The sequence below is a fragment of the Haliaeetus albicilla genome, chromosome 4 (genome assembly GCF_947461875.1).
Source record: "Haliaeetus albicilla chromosome 4, bHalAlb1.1, whole genome shotgun sequence".
In the NCBI taxonomy this organism is placed as follows: Eukaryota; Metazoa; Chordata; class Aves; order Accipitriformes; family Accipitridae; genus Haliaeetus; species Haliaeetus albicilla.
The window spans coordinates 3,651,773-3,673,704 of NC_091486.1; the positions used below are offsets into that span (position 1 = coordinate 3,651,773).

The 21,932-nt window shown below is 38.8% G+C and overlaps 1 long non-coding RNA gene across 4 annotated transcripts in view; it reads left to right on the top strand.

Annotated features, from left to right (window-relative positions):
• The first annotated feature begins 554 nt into the window (after nt 1–554).
• LOC138685029 (uncharacterized) overlaps nt 555–21,932 on the top strand; it is a 177,672-nt gene continuing 156,294 nt past the window's right edge. For 3 of the 4 annotated variants that reach the window (XR_011324257.1, XR_011324256.1, XR_011324259.1), the window contains exon 1: nt 8,885–9,623. This is a non-coding gene — a long non-coding RNA (uncharacterized lncRNA). Of the gene's footprint in view, nt 616–8,884; nt 9,624–21,932 lie in introns of those variants that run through there. The other variant, XR_011324258.1, reaches the window with a different exon arrangement.

Consider the following 21,932-nt stretch of genomic DNA (forward strand, 5'->3'; position numbering starts at 1 on the left):
AAGTGAGTGCTTGTTGCTTTGTGGGTTCAAACCCAAAGAAAGCTAAACTTGCAGAAGATCACGGAGAAGTCTAGTATCCGGTTGGCTGAACTGACAAATTTTCTGGAAACTCCCCTAAAATCTGGGCTAAAATTATTTCTTTTTGATGCTGAAATCACAGCTGTGACAAATATTCAGCCTTATCTATGATTCATGTGTTCTCTCAGAATGGGAAGTGTTAGAGTAGCACAATTTAGTAACTTTTGTTTACTTCCCCCTAGTTCAGCATTTCTGATTTAACATGGTTTCTCTGGAGTAGGTTATCTACAGAACAAACTCATTATTACCTGTCTGTATCTGACACTTTGCCATTTGTCCAACCGTTCTCTGCTGCCTAGTTATAAAATATTCAGCTTCTTGTAATGTGACCCAAGCGGGGGGAAATTTTTCTGTATTAAATGTTGCAGAATTAATTTACAATCTCATATCTTTTTTGACATACAAGGTATTTTCTTGTTTCAAAACATACCCCAGTTTACCTGCAAAATGGAATAACCGTCTTTCTCTCTCTGTTGGCAGTTGCAACATTTCTTGAAACCTGGTGACCCCCATCTCCACATGCCCAGCTCCTAGAAGGTAAGACAATGCTGGACACTTCCAGTTGTGCGTTGTAGGCTTTCAAATCTCAGGTCTGCTCCCCGCTGATACAGAAAGAGGGGCTGAGACCTGTTTTCCTATTGTGCCTGCTCGTCCCTTACCATTTGGGTTAGGAGCACATTGTTCATGCACAGCTCTGTGTCCTGCTAATAGCTTAATTTGCAAACTTTTCCTTTTATCACAGCATCTAACCTCAGTTTGTGCACGCTTGAAAGTCTCACTTCCTGTAATTTTTTTGTCTTTTGGTTCCTTTTAAAACATTTCAACATATTAGAAACTAAAGATTGGTTTCCTGCATGTAATAGTTGTTTCTTCGGTGGTATGCTTTTGGTCTGTGTTTGAGAAAGAAGTCCTGGTGGTCTTTCATGCAATTAAATTCAAAGTAGTTGTGGGGATCTTGAAATGAAAATATATTTCACTGCAAAACTGTCATCCTAACCAGTCACTTCAGATTTCTGTTCTCTCCCTTGGTATAAAATAATGTGCATTTTCAAGCTGAGATTTTTCTTTTCTGTCTGCCCTCATGGTCATTAGAAAATTGTAAATGAAACCTCGTTATGTTGAACAGCTGGTAGTTGTATTTAAAAATCTCATGTTAAAGCAAATGAATTAACTAAGTAACAAAGTTAAAATCTGTACACTGAGAGGCCAAAGTGGTAACAGAGCCACTCATGTCTTAGCAAGAACAGCTGAGTACAAGTGAAAATATATCTAGGAAAAAAATGGAGTTTTGCTTGCACATTGTTGTCATAAGCACGACTTATTTTAATAACTTGCCAAACCTACGTTGTTAAAAGTCACATGGTACCACTTGTAAGAGATTTTTAAAAATTATGTGCATTAGAGGGATTTTCTTGAATTAGAGCAAATTTTGTTCTCCTGCTTGCAGCAATGTCATTTCACTTAAGTGAATGCATTTCACAGTGGAGTAAAATGCAGTTCATCGTATTTAACTGAGGTATTAGCAACAAGAACAAATCTGTGGCTGCTTTTGTAAGGAATGTAACTTTTCTATAAGAGGAATGGAAAATAAATTATTGTCAAAAAGGCAGTTTATAAACGCCAATCATTCTTGTGGAATATTGAAAAGCTCAATCAGAGATGAAGGATTCGGGTCTTTGCTTTTCACTGTGATGCCTCAACCCTGCACTTTGTAGGGTTCCCCTTTGGGAAGGATTTTTAGGAGGGCATCATCGTCCCGAGCAGTGAGACTGGCAGCTCTGCCTGCCCATTCTGCTTGTCATCCTCGACCAAAGGAGAATCTGGCTCCACACTCTCTCGTTTCAATGTGGACTTTGAAGCTGCTTAGAAAACATGTTATTCTACATTTGACTTTCCTTTTTTGGGTATTGCAAACTGTGTTTTTACATGAATTTTCATGAAAATTTTAGATGAATTTAGATATTTCAGCGGAAGCTTTCAAGGCAACTTACTATTTTGTGAGTCAAAACCAGTTTGAAACTAGTTGCAAGTAGAATGGCTGAGATCACGTGATATTTTTCAAGACAAAGGTAGCTCTATTTGTTCAAGAAATGCTTTCATGTGGTTTCTCAAGGGGAATAGTAACTTCTTATGAACTGTTTAGATGTACTCAGTGTCAAAGTGGCTGGTGGCAAAGTTCCATTATTTCAGCCTCCAAACACATTTTCCAGCTAAAGTAAATATGTGTTGGTGACAAATAAAACACCTTTGTAAGAAGTAGGTTGAGCAGGAGGTTTTAAAGCTTGACACTTGAATATAATCTACAAATTATTTCCCCAGCAGAACCTCCTCTGCTGCATCTTAGTGAGGTGGGAAGAATTAGCAGGTAGCGTAACAGGTTGCCAGTGAAAACTTCTCGTGGTGTAGTATGTAGTGATGAATTGAGTCAAAGAGGAGGGAAGCGCTACAGAATCTCTGGCCAGCCCTGGGTTGTAGAGCTTGTGCTCAGGACTCCTCGTGGGGCTCCTGCCTTCCCCAGCTGCTCAAATACTTCTCCGGTTGCACCAGGCCCCCAGAGTTTGAAGTTACAGAGGTAAATAAAAAGCTGTTGGTGTCTCGTTCTCTGCGCACACCGATACTGCGTGCTGTGCTCTTCATAGCACAGACCTTTATCTCGCCTATTGGTTTTTGTTTGTCTTGGAGGGTCTTGTTAGTTTTTATTTTTGTAGTTTGTTGTACTTTAAATAAAATGACATCAACTTTCACAATAATTTTTACTTCCGGTCCCTTGGTATTTGCTGTTCATGAGGTTTAAGATTTCCAGTATACTTCTAACAAGCTTAACTTCTGTTGTGTGGGTGGTGACCACTTTTTGAAAATCAGGCTGTATATGGCATCCTTACTCAAACACCCGAAATCCTTAGCTGATGTGACTAGATAAGGAAGTGACGCTAGAGTTGAGTCTAAAACCGCTCAGCCAAAGAAAAGAATGCCTTAATTTATCACATCATGCACAATGATCTTTTTGTTCATATTCAAATCACAATGTCTCTATGAATACATGGAGAACGTAATTTGTTTTTTCATTCATAAAACCCATAAAGATTTCAGATACCTTATTAGGTCTCATTGCTTTCAATTAGCTTTTACTGTTACACTGAAGTCTACTGAAAATGGCTAATTGTTCTGTGTGTAAAGAGCAGGTTGAATAACCCAAATAATCCCATAGAAACAGTGGAGACCTGCACGTTCTCCATAGGCCTACAAGCCCAGTGGTTAACAGATTAGGCTCTGGAAACTGTTTTGTGCTAATGATGCTCCCAAGGTCAGTATCAAAATAATAAGCTAGGTGTGGTGAATTTAGCTTCTCTCCCTGTGTTTTCTTCTAACAATCCAAGAAATGGGTTTTTTTGTGTCTGAATGAGCATTTTTTTGCATTTTAAATGTTGGCGTATTCATCAGTCTCTGATATCATTATGATTACTTTGTTTGGGTCAGCCTTTAATATGTTTTTAGACAAGCTTTTCTTCATTCAAAATATCGTCAGTGGTCTGTCTATCAGCTGTAAGGTGGGCAGGAGATGGCATCTGCTGTGTCTCATTCTGGACTAACAGTGTCTGAATGGCCAGAGGCAGCCCAGGCGTGGGGGATGACTGATGAGCTCCCATTTAAGCCTTTTTACCAGTGACAGTACTAATTTGTGTACTTTTTTCCCTTCCAGCCATCAGTTTTCATTAAGATGATAGAAATTCATATCTGTGAGATGTCTACCTGGCTTTCCGATTTGATTAAAATTGGTCCAAAAGTTATTGGACAAAGGAAAGATGGACAGTGTGATCACATAACTCTTCTTCATTAGCAATTGAAGCCAAGAATGCTGCATTATAAAACTGTGCCATGCATTTGTGGGAGATACTTCCACCTCTTATAAAGCATTTGTCTAGTCCATATTTGCAATTAATAGCAGCCATATAGCTATAAACATTACCAGTAGTTTGCAGTGGTATTTTGCATTACCTGAAAACCAGTGATGGAAAATGAGGAGGAGTATCTTGCAGAAGTAACAGATTCTGAGAGGAATAGGAACAATGTGAAAATTATAAGGCCCAAATGTTAGCAAGGCTACTACATTTGGAAGACATTAGTACTATTTTATGCACGAAGCCTTCTAATAGTTATTTCTCATGGATCTGCAAAATACAAAAGACTTTAGGTTAAAGGAATAGTAATGAATCATTTATGAGATATTATCTACGAAGATGGATTGGTTCCATCTGTTACAGTAATAAAAATAATAATGCTTAGCAATTACATAAATGCTTTACAGGTTTTCAGTGTGCATCACAAACATTAATCTAAGATCTAGCCCATAGCACAGTTTTTAAGAGCTTGTAAAATGGCTTCAGCTTATAGATACTGGTTTATTTATTTATTTATAACAAGGAAATTTGTTGTAATAGAGTTTTTAAACTGGTTTAGAAAATTGAGTTGTAGCTCCTTGGTCTAAGACAGTATATGAAGATAGCCACAAAACTAACTTCTTTTCCTTCTGTTAATTTAAGTTGCTGCAAATGTCCAGGAAAAATACAGCTCTACAGGCAGGTGTTCATTAACATACAAATGATGGAAGAGTCTTCCAAGATGCAGTACTCACATTATCTCACAGTTATTTGTTAATCTCAATTTTTGTGTCTTGTAAGCAGCTCACTGATTGAAAGCCAATGTATTCTGAAGCAGGCTATAGTCTGGCAGAAGTTATGCTACGTCCATGTGTTATGTTTCAGTATATAGGATCATGTTACCTGAAAGAAGTAACTTCTTTTGTTCAATCCAGAAGAAGTAACTTCTTTTGTTCAATCCAGAAAGAAATCAAATATATGAAGTAGCGGTTTCCCATAAAACATGTTTTAGGTGCAGCCTAATTTACCTAACAGAATGACTATTAGATTTAATTTTGTCCTGTTTGGATTTTAATTTGAATTCTTGGAAAAGAAGTGATGATAACTTTAGGCAAAAAAATAAATAAATTAATACCTATTGGGATTGTTTGATGTGCTCCCTAGCAGTGTGGAGGTGTGGTAAAATAGACAAGATTTATAGTAAATGCAATTTAATAAATAGCTATCCCTAGTGATATTTTGAGCATGTCTGTAGGCTTTGCGAATATCTAGATCAATATACACTGTTATGCTTGGGGTAAGTACATATGTAAGAGTGTCTTGAAGTTGGCTTCTTTGCAGTGTAACCTGTGACCTTGAAAGACAAGGTGCCATGTAAGCTATTGCTTTGTAAATCTGTTTATCCATATACGTCATAGATTAGACATGGGCTTTGCAATACGACTTGACTGAAACAAGTGACATTAATTCCATTAACTGTGGTCAAAAGTAGTGTATATATCGACAGTTTGAATGGGGTGGCTTACGTCTCTTGACCTACCAAATATTTGGTTTGGAAACATTTAACGCATTAGATTACGCTAGATAATAGAAAGGTATTAATACAACTAAAACATCCGTTTGCCACAGCAAGGTATAATTTCCTTAAGTAATATTCTGTTAATTCATATATAATAACATTAGTTAAAGCAGATGGGGAAAAAAAAAAATCCGGTGTTTCATACACAGAAAAAATGATGGGTTCCGTTTAGTCCTACCCGAGTGAGTGCTGATAATCATTTATGAAATAGAGCAACAGTTTGTTATCAGTGCTAGCTCTACCCTTTTAATCATCAATGACCTGGAAAGCAGTTCTCTAGTCTCATTATCCAGGCTATCTGGGTTAGTGTTACAAAGCATAAACTGCACACGGAGGAAGCGATTAGCAGTGCAAAGTTGATCTTGCTCGGTAACTCCCAGATGCTGCTTGGCGTGCTCTGCTGCCTGCCCGGGACGAAGCTTCCCGTGCTGCCTCCTGCTTCGCGCTGCGGCCGTTCTGGTGTCCTCGCCGGGATGTCCCTCTGGGTACCCAGCTCCCCTCCAGCCCTTTTCTCAGGAGGCATCGCTGCTGAAGCATCTTCAGTCTGACCATCTTTGGGGTTACCCATCCCAGAGCTGGTATAAGGCAGCCGTAATGTTAAAAAGCCTCTCTGTTAGCGTGTGCCGGTTCCTTGGTTCTTTGCTGGACGGCAGTGCCTGCCTATTCACAGCTGCCAAATTATGGCTGAAAGGAATTATTGCTTGTAACACACTTTTCCAGTCCTCCAAAGCATGAAGTACGCCGTAGAAATCCCTTACTGCAAGTGTACATCAGCAGGTTTCCTCAGCCATTGGAGAAGGATGATAATCCTCCAAACTGCTGTGGAAACCTGCCCAGAAATCTACCTGAATGGAGGATGGAGCTCCCATGGTGTGAACGTTGTGATGTATTTTTAATACCACGCTGATAAGAGTTAAATTTTGGTGGTGTTCCTCTAAACTGGCTTTGTTTCATACAGTAGGGCATTAGAATAGATGCTTTCAAGTTGGTGGTGCACAAGAGCTTTGACAAACCCGTTCCAGCTAATCTTGCTTCGAGGTGGTTAGATCTCCTGGCCCCAGAAGTCTGCTCTGTTTTTCTGCCAGAGCTCACCAGCTCATGCCAGGACTGGCAGGAAGGAAAATGCGCTTCTATCATAACTGGAGTCTTGGCTCAAACCCACTCTCATCAGCAATTTAAACCAAAATGCCACTCTGTGAACAAGGTTAGCTGCGGCATCGCACACCTTCTGTTTTTTTGCCTCTCTTGGAGGTGGTGTAGCCCCCAGAGGATAGCAGGGTGGGTGATTAGAAGTCATCATAGTAAAGGGTACTGCAAGGTTTCCCAGATACCTTGTTTCAAGTAACCATCATCTGCAAAATCTGTAGTCAGGCTAGTAAATAACTGGTGTGGTATTTATTCCTTTCTATTCTTTCTTTCCTTAAAAAATGGTAATTATTGCTGAGAATATTGTCCCAAAGTTCCAAAATAAGTCACTGCATTTTCCTGAGAAAATGGTCCTAGGCTGTTGCTACTCAGATGGGATCTCAGCACATAACAGGGTTTCAGAAGATTTAAAAAAAAAGGAGCTACTAAGTACAAATACTGTTTGCCTAGAATATATAAGTAACTAGCTGTGTTACACAGCAGGATGATATGCAGAGCTGAGCTGCAGCATAGTGTAATATATTAGGTTGTTTATCTCATAATAATGGCGTGATAATTGCGATAACATCAGAAATTACTATCGTTCTTTGCTGAAAAATTGCTTGTTACCATCCTCTTGTTTAAATATGCCTGTGACAGTTCTGAAATTATTTACAGGACTATTTGGAGGCCTCCCCTTATTTAGCCTTCCAGACTCTACTTAAAAAAAAAAATCGACTTGTGTGTATGTGTGAGAAATCCTCGGTTATATCTTACTTGTGCTGTGTTGCCTTTTGTACATCTTCCCCGTGTTTTGCAGATGTGTAATATTGAGCAGGGTTTTTTTCTCTTTTTAGTGTCTTATAAAGATCCAGTACCTTGTCTTGTAAAATGTGATTGCAGGGAAAAAAGGTATTAATGACTAATAAGAAATAATCTGTGGTTAACACAGCTCATCCCTTTCTTTTTTCCTCTGTCACGATCAGAGTGTATGCTCTAGTTGTTGCTATTGAATGTTGGATTATCAAACTGCAGTATTTTGAATTGACTGACAAAAATGGTTTGTTTAGCCTCCTTGTGTCTGAGTAAAGAAGAGATGGTCTGCTTTACTGGAATTTCCTGTGAAAATGAATCCTACCTAGGACGTACCTCTCCTCTGGTCCCAAGAGCCCCAAAATATTGAGTGTTCACCTAGCAGCAACAAAAATGTTTCTCCAGCTTGAGATCTTTGAAACACTGGTCCTTGTAGCTGACATTTTGCAGTACGTTCAGCAGGTAAGAAAGTCTAGTTTGGGGAAGATGAAGCTGGAAACAAATTCCAAAGTATTTGTCTTGCTCCTGCCTATGTCCTTAGGAGATATCTCAGGTAATCAGGTCCTAAATTATTAGAAGCCTGAGGACAAACTCCAGGGACACCCCACAAGCAACGAGTTAGCCAGTATTTTCCATATCATGAAGACACAAGCAACTGTCTTCTCATTGTGATCTTGAGTTGCGAGTGAAGCAACGATAATTACCTATCACAGATGGACAACTTCCTTTTTTTTTTTATTAGCAGGCATCCACAGAGTATTAGGTTATAACTACAAAAGAGAAATTATCTCTGTATCCTTCTGTGCTTTGCAGCATTTCAGTGATGTTGTAGTTTACTTAATCTAACTGAACGGTACACTCATGTGGAAAGTGTGGAAATTGAGGTGAAGGATCACAAAATGACATTAAAATTGGTGTAGATCTCCAAGCTTCCCAGCTTCTACTTTCTTCCTTCAGTTGACATTGCCAAGAGAAAGCATAACGGAAGTTACTAACATGATAGAAGTTTCCATTAGATTCTCTTTCAAAAATCAAAATAGGGTCATTTGGAGAATAACCTTTCGAACATAAAATGTTAATGACTGCTGAGGTCTGGACAGGACAGATATGCTCCATTTACACAGCCTTAGCTTCAGGTTATCAGAAGTACATGAAACATAGGCAGCTACAAAATAACTCATTACCCCATGGAAACAAAAATGTCCCATACCTTCAAAATTTCATTTAAAGTTCATCAGTGCTAGGATAGACCTTTAAAAATGTTGTTTCCAGAATATTCTTACCATTATCAGTGATATCACTTGACCAAATATACAGCTGTGTAACGAAGACTAGTACAAATGGTTATTAGGAAATTATTCATCAGGGAAAAGGGAGTGTTGTGGTTTGGAGTGTGAGGTTGGCTGATTTTAGCTTAGACAATAACATTTCAGCCGGAGGATTGTGATCATTGACTCTCTGCGCTGTATGACTGGTCACACGAGTCTTGTTTCTCCTCTGTGGAGGAGACAGGATGATTTGAACTCCTTATGCATAAAGAATAGTGAATACTGCAGTGTAGGTGTGGGCAAGGTTAACCATATTTGCACAGTGTGGGAATCCATGTAAAGAAATGCCAAGAGTCTGTTTGCTTGTGTCAGTAGTGATTAATAAGTGTACAAGTATGTTGACTTGGAGTTTGTAATTTGTGCAAAGGTTTTTAACCTGTTTGGCCTGAATATCTTCTGGATGTCCGTCCTAACTGCTGTTAAATACTGGTGCTTCCTAAAGTCATGTGAGCCTGCGGTGATAGACTGGCTACAAGAATCCTATTAGTGAGGGTCTTTGAAGGAATCTGTGTGTTAAAAGGGAAGTTCGTCCCTTGAAAGTGTTTTTAGACTAGTTGGTTTTGGTTTTTTTTTAATGTTCCTTGAGCCTCTCTGGTTCTTCTTCTTCTTCTTCTTTTTTTTTTTTTTTTTTTTAAACGAATATATATATAAAAGGTGGAGTGAGAGAAGGGGCGGACTCATTTCCAGAATGTATTTATGATTTAGCAGGACTGAAAGAGAAGTGAGTTTTGGTAGTGCATGCTCAACAACAACGATCAGACTTTACATGCTGATAAAAATCACTGGAGACTGCGATGGACACTGAAGCCAGAAATTATCGTGGTAATTTGGCTGCCTGCCATTCTTTTACTGTCTTTTGCTAATTTATGTACGGTATTGCATGATGGTTGTTCAGAAAATAGACAGCTTCATGAATGGTGTCTTTTATTACAAATGTAACTGTCAGATTTTATTTAGTTTCCTTAATTATAATGCTTACCCCTGATACTCACATGACAAACACTGTGACCTGTAGTGCATATCTATTGGGTTAGGAGAAGCAAAAGGAGTCTTTCTTGTATGTATTTAGGCTTATTTGAATGTGTTTCCCTTGAGGGGAAATCCCACATTCCTACAGGTCCCAGATAAAACCTCTCATTTCATTTCCCATAAGAGAGGCAGTGAAGGCAACAGCAGTTAGTCCCTGAAGAGTGAGCTGTAGCAGTTCCCTGCTTGATGACTGTCACTGCTAATGCTGGGTGCTAAAATAAATGCTCCACAGTACATTTAAGTTGAAAACACAGCATTATAGAGCTGCTTGAGGTAGTTAGCAGTATCAAGGCAACTTTCTAAGAGAATTAAATGAACGAGTCAAGAGTAAAACATCCATTCAGGGGTGCACTGTGGCGTGGGTGTGGGGAGGGACAGATGGAAAGGGTAAAACCAGCTGAAAGGAAGATAAATGTTCCCAGCAAAATGGCTCAATGTGTTTTCAAAGAACAAAAGTAGAAACCCACGTTGGATATATGACTTAATTTATAGAATTTTTAAAATGTTATATAATTGGAGCTTTACCATGACATTTGCAGTGTAAAACTTAATGTTTAACAGGCTTTATCACCTGAATGGTGTGTATGCCCCCCTTCTGCATAACACCGGCTAATTTTGCTGTTACACTTTGCTAATTTCTTCATTTCTAGTGAGTTTGGTATTTAAGTATCTGCCAACTCTGTGAATTCCAACAAGCATTGGCATGAGTAATGAGTCAAATGTTAGAGCAGCATTATTCTTTGACAGTTCTAAAAGGATTATATAACTAGATTTTTAAATAATATTTTTGAAAAGTGTAATTTAAAAGGTCCTCATGTTCTGTAAATGGTTTAATTTTTCATACCATTTAATTGACATTGCAAAAGAATCATTAAGTCAATGATGATTAAACCAGCACTTTTACGGATCAAACTCTCTTTTGGGAGAAATTTAATCATCATGAAAGAGATATAGGCATATATTTTTGAGGACACTGCAATAGAAGCAGGGACTGAATAGGCTTTTCAATAAATCTCTGCCATTGCATCTAACCTGGAACCCCCTTCAGTCAATCCGAGGCCAAGGCACCTCTAAAATCAACACTGGATAGCGTGGAAAAATTCTGTTGTGCCTTTATAACGTGACACTCACATGAGGAGAGATTTATTTCACCCGTGTGGTTTCAGCCCAGTCTGAACCAGATTCTAAAGAAGTGAGAATGGAATCAAGTTATTAAGTGTATGCTCATGTTGATATTAAGCTGCACTCATTAAAAGTGCGTAATGAAGTTTTGCTTGGTTTTGTGTTGTTAAGTTTCAAAACTGCATACCTGAGACACTCGCTGCAGATCTATATACTTTTTCTTACTTTGTAAGAACCCTTCACTGTATTGCATCAGCAGATATTTTTGTTTTTACTAAAAATTATAAAAATCAAATATATAGTAGGCCCTGAAATAGAAAAGGAAGGAATAGTACCTAGAAGTGTTTTGTCTTTCATTCTTTCCCGTTCCCTTAAACAGTGTCTATGTTAGAGCATATAGTGACTTTTGTTCATTTTGAAGCTGGCTAGACTACATTATCCCATCCTGTATAAAAGAGGAATGGTATCATTACAGACTCAACTGGATTAGTCTCATCTAAAATCATGTAGTACATTTAACTGTGGTTGCTAAAACAGAAGTATCTAAGGCATCTGTTGGAGAGTTTCTGTGTAAGATGTGAGCTTTATTGAAAATAAAATATGTAAAAAATTTCAAGTTATGGGTAACATCAGTAGAGCAAGTTATGTAGAAGTAGTTCATAAAGAGGAGACATAAAGGAGATCAGAAATTAAGGAATGATAAATACAGAAAAGCAAGTATTATGTATCAGATCAGGAAACAGTGTTACTCTTAACAGGGTTGCTGATAACACGGATTTGCATTAGGATGGGATGACAATAAAAATTGAACCCGCAAAGCCAGGAATTGCTCAGAGAAGATAAATAATTGAAGTAGGAGCAGATTGTCTAAGAACAGAATATAACTGATCCTTCAGTTTGAAAATTCACTCTACATTTGTATGATATAGAGTTAATGACCAAATTTTCAATTTGATTATATCAAGTTCCCTTAAGTAATATCTCTGTTAAAAGGCACTTTCAGCATAAACTTAAAAATTCACTAAACCAAAGGTAAAAAATTATCAGAGAGAGGAAAAAAACCCTCTAGAACATGATTATGAAATATAAATTTGCCAACAAAATAAGCTTCTATATTGAAGTTCTCAAACCTCTCAATGAAACAAATTAGCAACAGCTTGGAAAAACGTATGCCTTGCAATATTTTTCTGATGATCAGTCAATTCGAATTGTACTGAACATGATTCCGTTCCTTTCCTGAAAGAAAAAAAAAACCCAACAAACAGGAGCTTGTCCACCCACATCTCTGTAGCTGAAGGTTTGCCAATAAGTATCGTGGTCATTGATGATAAAGAAATTTTCCAGACCTAGCAAAGTTTCTGTAGAATTTAGTAGTTCCCATGCCACATTTGTTCAGCTTGTGTCATTAGCAACAATAATTAAGAAAAATCTCTGGCTCCAAATATGCAGACTGTTCCTAGATATACACACAGAAACATATAAATCTGGACTAAATGTCAGCACTTATAAGGTAAAAAGGCTAATTGCAACTAAAGCAAATTGGTCCTTCCCCTAAAGATAAGGAAACCAGATCCTGTATATCTCTCTCATCCCCAGGCCCACGTCCCACTTAATCACATTCCCTAATCCAGATTTCTTCTGGGTTGCATTCCCTACTTGCCCTCTTTTCAGAACTTCCCCTAGGTTTTCAGGCAGCCCCCTCCACTGTTCCCCTCCCCATGCCTGGGCTGGGGGGGGTCATAGCCAGCAGAACCTCCTGCCTGGGGACCTTTCCCATGGCAGATCCTGCAGGATTTTCCCCTCTGGGTGGAGCGGTGGGCACCTCAGCAGCCCTTTATAGGTGCGGTAGGACCCTCCCTCAGCTTCCTCCTGTTCAACTCATTCATCGGAGCAGAGATTGATTGAGAAACCACGAGAGGACGTTTCTGCGGCACAAGCAAATTGAGGAACATTAAGTAGAGAGGTGTGCCTTTAGTTCAGTCATTTTGTTTTACCACCAGAAAACAGATGAAAAGCCCTATACATCAGTGTTTCAGTTATGCTGATTCTGTTAACTTTATTGCTGACTTCACTGTCAGATGCATTTATTTTACGAGCCAGGACTTCAGCCGTTCTTAGTCAAAGCAGAGCTCTTCTGCCCTTCCACATACACTCTGCAAGAGCAGATCTTTCAGCTGCCACTTTGCTGATGGTCTGCTGGTGCTGTGCCAAACCGTCTGGGAGGCGTCTTCCTGTTCTACTTATATATGAAGCATCATAGCACTTATGGGAGGCCAAATAAATTTAAATAGTGGATCAATCTACAAAATCTTAATTTGTGACTTAAATTATTTCTTTGAAGGGGAACAGATGAGTCTTTGCTAAAATGGTAGGACTTCTAAAGCCTCTTTCCAGGCTGGTACCAACAAGGTAGGGAGACACAACAGTTTGCAGAGCAGGTGAAGGGGATATGATGTTTCCTGAACAGCTGAGGGCAAGATATTACGCAGGGGATTTTCCTGTATATTGAAAAAGGCCCTTAATGTGATGTTCTGTTTGTAATATTTTCTTCGTCACTTGAAAAACCCATGAGTTTCCCTGCTGAAGTTTCCCTCAGCTAACTTTATACTTTCTTTCTCTTTACAAGAGTCTGTGGTTGAAGTACTTCTATTTACTCTTCTGCTAATCCCTGCCTTTCATTGCAGGGGGCTGGTAAGCCTAACTTTTGAAATGTGGTCTTTTTTAACTGTTTCAAGCAAATAAAAGGGAGCATATAAATGCAGAATATTTTAGTGCATTTTTTGCATTCAGAGTAACTGGCAATTCTGTCTAAGCTGGACTTCATTCTGGAGCAGCAGGAGCCTCAGGGCAGCAGTATCTTCTAAACACGTCTCTTGTCTGTCTGTGGTATTTGTCTTGCTCTATAACAGTTGTCCCTGAGTACAATTTTTAATATATTTATCTGGCAGCTTTCCTTGTGCATCCATTGTCAAATGTTTTACAGAGACTGAAAGATTCAATAGTTGTGAAGAGCGTTTTTAACAGTGTTAGGTTTCAACCAATACTTCCCAAGTCTTGAGTCTCATCATGAAACAATGGCTCCTCACTGCATCTTTGTGGGGGTATAAAACCAAGGAACCAACCAAAAACCCTTTAATAGACTCCACTGGAAAAACCTGAACAATTCTTTGAAATGTGTCTGCAGACTCAGTTGTCATTCTCAGGGCTTTGGCTACTACTCTTGAGGACTGTTGCTCTTTTGCACATGCTGTAAGTATTCATTTGCTGTGTAAAGCTTTTTGAACAAACCAAAATCTTGTATAGCGTGCTGCCATTTTAATCAGATGCAGTGGTTTAAGGAGTCTGCATGGAGGAGATGATCCGTTAGCTTCCTCTGCCTTATGTTATAGCCCCTTATATAGTATAACATCTGGTGGAAACAGCTTATATTAGTCTTATCTTCAGATTGCTTAATGGCTCTAATAACATGGCTACAAGGCCTTACATGAGTGAAGTGGGATTTGTGAAGACTTAACCTTGACTGTTGCTATTTCAAGAACGTTAGCAATTTTTATGTTCTTTTTTCCTTTCCTGTTTTAAATTTGTGCTGTATTTTGCTATTAGTAATTTATAATAATAAATGGCTGTCTTGGAAGCGTTATTAAAGATACAACTAACTTTACTTTCCTGTAATGTCCAAAATATTTTCATTGACTTGGGTGTATGAGATGCTACTGAAAAATCTGACTTCCTTTTTTTCCTTCTTTTCGTATTGTTTTGATATTTTATTTAACAGCTCAAGTTTACTTCTATTTCTGCTCATCAAATCAGGAAAGCTCTATTTTAGCTCCGAGATGAAAATTCTATCTAAACACTTTTATTTAAGGGTGGGTTTTTTTGTAAAATATTTCCTGCTAGAGAAATTTGGAATACAAGCACATATGGCCTGCTTAGGATCTTATTTCAGCGTTGCTCAGAATACGCACGTAAGTAGATAGGGAGAGCGGGATGATAGAAATTTGGTGACCATTGACTTCCTGTCTCGCTGGTGCTGGTACATTAGCCCTTATCAAAGTTGGAAGAGCAGCTACAACACAGCCATTGTAGGGATTGGATCAATACCTGGCAGAGAGCCTGAAGGTCAGATAAAGTACTTAGGCAGGCAGTATGCCAGGCTAAAGAGATGTCAAGAAAATCAATTAGATACTAAAGAAGGAGCAGCAAGCTAACTAAAAATCCAATCTTGAAAGGCTCTTTATATTTTGAAGTCAGCTTATTAGTGTTAGCTATATCTTTATCTCTCTAATAAAATTATGTTTGTTAAGCAATTAAAACCAGACTCGGGTCATACAAGGCTAGCACAAAACTGAGTGCGAACACCTGTACAGTACTAGATTAGAAATAGCTACAAGTGGTGGAGATTAAATCGAACGGCTTTCAGGGTGCAGCATTACATAACTTGTGATTAATCTGTTCTCCTCCTCCCCATATTGATTACTTTACCTATGTGCATTTGGCATATATCTTAGATACTTTCCACTCTGAGTGGTAATGGAAAGCATAGACTTGGAGTTTGTCTACTGGTGCCAGGTAGTTTACTTAATAAATTATAGCTCTCTGAAGTCAATAAATAGAAAAGAAATTCAGAGGGGTGGGTCGTCCCTTAGCTTTCCTGTCCCCTCCACAAACCACAGCGACGGAAAGGAGCATACGTTTTACCAGGTTAGCAGTCAGGAACATGACAGCTGTGAGTAAGCGTGTTGCAGTAACACCTTTTGGAACCAAAGAGCCCTTGCTCTCAGCGTGGCCAAGTGCAGGGGGAAGCTGCTCCCCTCCCTGGGCACAGTCGCCCTTCTCTGCTCTCCTCTGCAAAAAAGTACCCAAGAGAGAAGAAATTCACCACACGTTGCTACCCGGTGCTATTTGTGCCACGCTGAATTTACTGGCAAAAATTAATAAATTAATTTCTGTCAGCTAACCAAGCTGCCCAAGGCTTGAGCGTGTGAAGGTCTCCAAGTGTATAAGTATGATGCATCCTTTCCCCAAGCAGCGAGTAGATCGCGCAAGCAGAGCAGGGTCCTTGCATCCTCATTAGGCATCACGCCATTGCCACGTTGTCCCTCCTAGCCAAGATGGGGTGTGCTGGCTCGTGTCCAGTCTTTATCTGATGCGAGCTGTAACCCTCAGAAATTGAAGCTGAGGTTGGTTGAAAAGAAGCTAATTCCAGCTAGAACAAAGGTACGTATGGTTTTTTGGCAGAGTCCCCAAGCATTCAAAACCACCCGTATTGTTGTAGACTTTGTCACAAGACATCTTTGAGTAAAATTCTGGCCTTGGTGAAGTCACAGACTTTGTCAGTTTTTCAGGGATAGGATTTCACCTCCATTGTGTATGATTGAAAAATATCAATTAAAGGTAGTTCATCTTGTTGCTAATATTGATACATTCGTCCGTGGACAGAATGTTTGATGGCATGTTGGTTTTATTAGCGTGCGTTTGGGTTGACTGCTAAATACAATTTTTTTCTCAGAAAGGAATGGCACTGCTTTCCACAGTTACTTGTTTTGTTACTCGTACACTCTCTGTTTGACTGACAGTTTTGAACTTTGTTAGCCAGATGCTGAAAATGTCCTGTGGTTTGCATGCCCATATGTGTGGGTATGTGGATGTATATGCATGCACATACATATCTCCTTCTCCATACATCACTGTGACAAATTACTAGAACTGAAATAATAATAATTCCTTTTTCATTTTGACATTATGTGGAGACACAGTTCAACACATATTAATGAAACAACAAAAACTGTGTGTACATAATTAATAAGGTTAATTTATTTTATTCAGAGTCTCACTGGATGACTGAGGAATCAGAATAAGGAAGCAAAATGGGCACAAATAATGACAGCAGAAATTTGGTCTGTCACTGAGGAAAGGACTCAAGTTCTTTCTTCATTTGGTGCTCATTTTCCTGCTCGGATGTATTTTGTGATAACCTCAACCTACAGTTTCAGCACCTGCACTAGGCTTTAATTCATTTGAACCTTTTTGTTGCCAATGATCTCACTAACAAAATATTGTAGGCAATAAGTAGTGTAGGTCTTCTTGTACCTACATTTTCTTTCCAAGTCCTTGGTCTCCTTGCCAGGACAAATCCGTAACATTCTTGTCAGTATTCACTAAGATTTTTTTTTTTTTTTGCTCAAATCCAAATTTCATTGGCTGGCCTATAAATTAATTCAGTCCCAAAGGATATGAAATCTTTCAGAATTTGAAATGTTGTGTTTTGAAATTTCAAAACCAATAAGCAAAATCGAGACATTTCCATGACCATATGCATTGACAGTTTTGACCTGCATTGGACAGAACTTCTCAAATGTCTAAATTTTACCTGTATAAAGAAAAATGACAGTGAATCTTCCCTTGTATCTCTGCCTCTTCAAAATACCAGTGTATTTTCCATAGGACCAGCTCTATTTGATGGAGCTTTATTTTTAGGAAGCTGGTGAGGAACTCCACATATTTAACATACATAAATACATATATATATATATGTGTACGTGTTATCTAAAGAGTACTGCAAGTAGACAAAATAGTAGCTTTGAGGAGTGGTGGCAGTGATGTATGCACAGTAAATTAGGAAGATTTGTGTGAAATCCTTTGTACTGTTCTGGAGATCAAATGTAAATGTCTATAGAGAATTAAAGTTACCTATCTTGGATATTAAACAGAAGCTAAGCCTTCAGCATGAAATATGGAGAAGGCGAGTAAGCTAAGGATAATAATTTAATGATGAATGTTCCTTTTTTGAACATTAATAGATAGTCATGTCTCATTCAGACTGGTTTGTAAACTTGTGTCAAGGATTTTATAAATTTCTAGTGACTCTGAAGGCTAGAGACATGATATAGTCACTACGGTTTTGATCTTTGCTTCATGCGTAGGCCCTGGGTATTCATACTGGGATAGGACTACCCGGTCCCACCTCAGTGTCCCATTTCTCTCCGATAAAATGCACTGTCTCCCTGATGGTGGGGAACACATACTGTGTTCTACCTCGAGCTGTGTATTCAGCAGCCCAGGCTGCTGGTCTGCATACAGATTGGTGATAGTTTAAGCTGCTGTGTCCAAATGACCTGGGTGGCCGTTCAGCTGATTACTCCAGGTGGACACCAACCTCACCTGCGGAGGAGAAAGGCAAGTGACTGAGGTCCTTCAATTCACTTGGCCATGGATTACTAAAACCATTCAGTCTTTCAAGTAACATCTGGTTCTCCAGGTGTCTGTCCATGGCTGTGGGGTCAGATAATGATATCCTCAAACTACAGTTTGGGAATTCATTTCTCATATTGTCACAGCAAAACTGAACAGTGTTGAAATAGTGAGAATATAAAACGCTGATTCTTGTGGAAGACAGTCCTCGTTGCCGATGCGTATTTCATGAATGCAGTATGACTAAGAAATGTTTATTCTTTACAGTGTTGTCACTTTCTGTAAAGGATATTTTTTACTCTTTGCAAAGAAAACAGGTATTTTATGATTATAAAGATATAACAAAGTGGGAAAGTCTGTTCTGACATTGACAACCTGATTACATCGTCTTAAAGAGAATGCACAGATAACTGGACTCTAGTCAACTGTTACACTAAAAGTGTAACAACTTTTTCCAACCCAGCCTAGGATTAGTAGCAAGAAGTAAAACAGAAGATTACTGCATGTATTTGTGGTTTTCCAACTTTGGTAGACATATTCTGCCAGTAAGTGTTTCAAAGCTAATTCAGGGGGGTTTTTTGCAATTCTGTGAATCATATGGGTGCTTTGACACAAGAATTCACCAATTAAGAAACAAGCCGAAAGACTTTTAAATAAAACTTACCACATTTGTTCAAGTCACTGAAAAGCAGGAAATTACTGTTGCTCTCCAAAAAGCAGCTGTGTGTATACAGTGACGTTTTATTTAATGATTCAAATTATAGCATAAATATACATTGTATTACTTGTTATTCTCATTTGTATTACAATGCTGCAAAAGAGCCTTCAGCATAGTTGTCAGCTCTAACAACTGAGGCTTTGTACAGGAGCAGTAAGAAACCCAGACCTCAATGACATAAGAAACATTAACTGTCTTTTAGAACCTGATGCTGAAAGAGTTTAATATGTATTTTTTGAATAATCCCATCATACTACATGCTGGTCTGCTTCTCACTTGCTGTGACTCTATGTTGTTATTTAATATTAAGGTGAAAAAAAAAAAGTTCTAGGAGTCATTAATGTTAAACTTGCATAAAAAATAAATACCCCAGCGGCAAAAATAATCATACACAATTGAAGTAATGGATCCATGGTGAAGCAGATACACAGGTTATTTAAGGATATACTCTCATTCCCTTCCAGATACTGTCTGGTGACATTTCTGACATGCATATGATGTCCTCCATGCTTAGCTATTTGACCCGAAAGGGTGGCCAGTCTCCAGCGACTGGGTTGCAGAGATGCTGGATCTCTGCACAGGAAGCCTTGCTCACATCTCTCCTGACTGGTGGTGTGGTATTAGTGCGGCTTCTCAGATAACCTGCTCTCAAACCGCTTTAGTATATTAAGGTGTTGCAAATGCGACCACAGACGAAACTACTGAGGCAGCTCCTAGAGCATTGAGCCTTGGTTTATTTAAATGGATGGTGAGCACCTGAGAGTTGTGCAACAATTAATTCCCTTGGAAAAAATGCGGCTGGACTAGTTGTAGTGTTTCCTGCTTAGGAAGGTATCTGGAGAAGAGTAGGAAAAGAGCCCAATTCAGAAGAAGCAACAATTCAGCTGGAGGCCTTAGACCCTGCAGAGTGCCTGGTGTGAGCTCCTGAATAGACTGGAAATACAAAAAATAGATGGCTGACGTCGTTTGAGTGATGCCTGCTGAATAATGAACTGTGAACATGAACTGTGGCGTTAAGGTCATTCTGTATTTTAATTATAGAGTGGATTGTAAATTAATTAATTATCTGTATTCACTCTTTCAGAGAGCGAGAAGCCATCTGCCCGTGGAGGCGGCTAACCCTGGCTTTGGCATCAGGCTGGCGCAGGGGATGGGAGCTGATGGGGCTACTAAAGTAGCCCTGGAAATTTCCTCTGGAAATCCATGCTTGAGGGATTTGGGAAAGAAACCAGAAAGTTCAGAAATCATCAGCTAAGGTAGACGCAGACATAATCAGCTTGGCGAGCTGGAGTGGCACTAGAGTCCCAGGGCTGCAGCATCTCCAGGAGACGGATGCCTGGAGCCGGTCCAGAGAGCGGGACGGGGTTTGCTGTGAAGAGCCATAGGCTATACGGTCTTGTGGGATCCCTGCTCCTCTTTGTGCACATTCTTGAGGCCTTGGTTTGCACTGTAAGTTTGTAACTGTTCCCCTTTTGGGTTTAGATTTAAGCTTTTTGGTTGATTTATGTACCTAAAGGGCTCCAAAGTGTACTTTGCCCTCTGCGTTCTCTGTGAGGCGTAAGCCAAATCCCATAGCTGGCATGGGAACCCTGGCTTAAAAGCAGAGAGGACAGTCTAGAGCATTTGCTCTCGGCACTAGTGCAGATGCTCGCACAAGATAATTCATTTCGTCAAAGCCAGGCAGCCGCTCAGTTTAATACCATTTATATGAAAATAAATTCTCCAGGAAAGAGAATATACTCCTATTGTGCTTTTATAATACAGTGATACTTTGTGCTCTTGCAGGTGAGCTCTGATGCTCAGTGCCAATTGCTGTTTGAACTGAGCGTAAGCAAGTTCGGTAAGGAAAAAGAAGAAAGGAATGAATACATGCATAATACCTATCTTAACTTCGTTACAATTCTGAGAACTTCAGCTATGTTCAGTGCATTAATAATCATTAAATACACTTATCCTGCCCTTAAGAGCAGTTTATTTTGCTGACAGTTGCTTCTTATGTGATGACATCGCAGACAATACCTGAGCAAAAAAGTGCTTTTTTATTTTTTCATTCTGACAAAAGCAGTACTGGTTATATTTAATATCAGGCAATATATGGTGAAACTGTTAAAGTAATAACTTTCTTGAAATGAATATTTAAGATGGACACATGCTGGAAGGCTGGACCACGAGCACAGAAATTTACTAATTAATTTAAGGGCATCTTATTTCTTTATTTTTAAGAGCTAAGGTGTTTTATACTTTGGTTCTGTAAGCTTTTGAACTTTTTTGGCTGCATATTGTAAATGCAGAAGAAATCTCTTGCCTATTTTTTAATCTGGAAAGCTCAAAGATGTTACTTGTAGTTAATTTTCCGGCAAAGAGAAACTCAGTCATGTGAAGGAAAATGACACCAATTTTATTCAGTCCATCAGCACTGATAATACACTTGTAGAGAACCATCTGCATTGATGAGATAGTATTTATGTACAACTACACGTAAATCAAGCCATTTTTTCCTGAATCACCACTTGGGGAGATTTGTGCTTTTTAGGGGTATTAGTGATTTATTTTGTTGTTGTTGTTGTAGGAGAGGTAAGATAAAGACCGGTCTGTAATACTGGCAAATGAGAAGGGCACATCAGCTTTGTTTTAAAATTCATAGTTGGTTTGGGATTCAGTGTACATGTGAAAACAATCTGAATTATCATGTCTTGAAGATGGGCAAGGAAATGATTAAGTGGCTCTATTTCTATGCAGATTGGCGCTATGTAATTAAATACGTACTTACAGACAAAAGCAGAAATGAAATTGCTTCCTCAGTTCGGAGAAAAATAATAGGAAAGAGTATAAAATGGTATGAATAAAGAAATAAATGGGAGCAATAAATGGCCAGTCAATAGGGTGTTTTGGAATTAGAGAAGGTCAAGCTAACCCGATCTTTTATTCTATTTTTAGTTTTTCTGAGACTACAGGTTAGGCTGAAAAAGATAATGTAATAAACCTAAACTTAAATAAAACATTTGAAGTGAGTCTTATTTGAAATGTTGATTGAGAAATATAAATCATTATCTGGCACATATTAAGTAAGT